Here is a 2,694-nt window from a genome sequence, read left to right on the forward strand (position 1 = left end):
AGAATCAAAATGTCTACTGAAATACCTTCGTGTGATCAAGTGAATAATATCACTATGAATGCCACGATTTGTTGAAAAATGCCAACACACACACACACACACATGTATACACCACACACAACACACACACAAACATACACACACACACACAAACCTATCATAACAAAACTGATCACCGCTAAATCAACAACACAACGGAAGTAATAATAATACTTGATGTCATAAATAGATGACGCAAATTGACAACTTTTTACAGTGTTAAAATTAGTTGATTTTGGGAGCCAAGTGTCGTCGGTAGATATTATATGATATTATCTGTTTGACTCAACGAAGTTTCAAACTGAATTTAAATTATAAAAGGAAATCAAGTTATCTGTTTATCTATCTGTAAAAAATACATTTCTAATTTTCAAATCTTTCAGTAGAGTTGTGCGCCTTATCAATTTTTTTATTGACTCAAATAAGCACAAAGTTCTCCACAATGCTATATTTTTTTAAGAAAGGATTATTATAGAAAGTGTTGCTATTGATTCTTGGTTGTATATTTTTTACATTTTTGTGCATTTGCATACATTATATATATATATATGTAAAATAATATATATATATATATATATATATATATATATATAATATATATATATATATATATATATATACATTGTCGCCATACATTCTCAACTTTGTGTTAATACATTTTCATGCATGTCATGTCTGTAAACGAATTTCCATATTTTTGTATGAATAAAGTATATCTTATCTTATCTTATCTTATCTTAATTTTCAAACCACCTCTGGTGTATTGTCGCAAACGTAGGTAGGCGTCTTGATGTTTTACAATTCAGGATGTATCTGAGTGCCATAGTAGGAATTAGCCTTTCTCTAAACTGTCCCGTGGTGAGTGAATTTACAACGATAGTTGGTAGGTTTCAATAGCTCAATATATCCACTAAACGTGCTCAAAGCGCTCTACAAGTGGTACAGAAACATTTAACATGCAGGACGTGCCTTGGCGCCTGTTAAGCGATATTACCTTTTTTTCGGACAGAGACAACGCCGTTTAACGGCCAGGTACTCATTTTACCTGGGTCCTGAGTACGGTGAGAGAATGTGGGTAAAGAGCCTTCTCCAAGGACTCAACGATGCGCCGAGCGAGGCTCGAACCCAGGTCCTTCCAATCCGAATGCGAGAGCCATACCACTAGTTCACATAGCCACATAGTTAACCATTCAAACACTTCTGACCCTGTCATTGTCTGGTATTGCACCATACAAACGTTTTCAGAACTAATGACACGGTGGGTTCAGATATGAGGGACAACATCATGGTCTCTAAAAATTATATTTGTGCGGCTATGTGGTCTCGTGGTATGACACTCGCTTTCGGATCGGAAGGTCCTGGGTTTGAGCATCGCTCGACGCATAGTTGAGTCCTTGGACAAGGCTCTCTACTCACATTCTCTCAGCGAACTCGGGTGTACAATGAGTACCTGGCCGTTAAACGGCGTTGTCTCTTTCCGAAAAAAAATGTAATATCGCTTAACAGGCGCCAAGGCACGTCCTACATGTTAAATGTTGCTGTACCTCTTGCCCGGAAAAATTGTATCAAGAGACGTCATGTCCCGTCCTAAATGTTAAGTGTTACTGTTGGCAGGGACCCATTGTGAAGCGCTTCAAGCACATTTAGTGGATATATAGATGGTTCGAAGTTGACGTCACTCAGGTCTTTGTTTTTTGGGTTTTTTTTGTTGTTTTTTTGTGTATTTTTTTTTTTTTTTTGCCATCCGCGTTTATGAGTAATTCTCACTAAACTGTATTAACCAGACTATTAACGATCATGGTTACACAAAGTTTTGTGTGTTGGTCCGATTTACTTCCGGTTGGCAATGTTGTGAACTCCTAAGCCAAGCGCATATTATCTATAAAAGCCCAATTCACCAAGATTCTCTACCTTACCACCAGAATCCAATATCAACTCCCCCCCCCACCCCACCCCACCCAACCCCTCACTATACACCCCTACCCCTTACCCCCTCCCCCCCCCCACCCCATCTCTCACTATACACCCCTACCCCTTAGCCCCTCCCCCCCCCCCCACCCCACCTCTCATTATACACCCCTACCCCTTACCCCCCCCCCCTCTACCCCACCTCTCACTATACACCCCTACCCCTTACCCCCTCCCCCCCCCTCCTCCTCACCCCAACCCCCTCTATGCCCACTATTTCCAATGAGTCAACACCTCAACCCCTCCATTAGAATTTGGGCCTTTATAATATTATAATGATTTATTTTTTGTCCAATAAGAAGGTGTCCATCGTATGTTCAAGTGGTTTTTGAAGGGTCCTCGATGCCAGAATTAAGAGTTTGATGGGCCAATTGCAGACGACATTCCTGAATGAAGTATTAAAAATGTGAACCTGAAAATAGGGTTTTATTCTCTCTCTCTCTCTCTCTCTCTCTCTCTCTCTCTCTCTCTCCTCTCCTCTCTCTCTCTCTCTGATCTCTCCTCTCTCTCTCTCTCTCTCTCTCTCTCTCTCTCTCTTTCTCTCTATCTCTCTCTCCCTCTCTCTCTCTCTCTCTTTCTTTCTTTCTTTCTCTCTATCTCTCTCTTTCTCTCTCTCTTTCTCTCTCTCTTTCTCTCTCTCTATCTCTCTCTCTCTGTGTGTCTCTCTCTCTATCTATCTCTCTCTCT

The sequence above is a fragment of the Berghia stephanieae genome, chromosome 4, assembly GCF_034508935.2.
Source record: "Berghia stephanieae isolate SIO BIC M18660-M18661 chromosome 4, UCSD_Bste_1.3, whole genome shotgun sequence".
NCBI classification, from domain to species: Eukaryota; Metazoa; Mollusca; class Gastropoda; order Nudibranchia; family Aeolidiidae; genus Berghia; species Berghia stephanieae.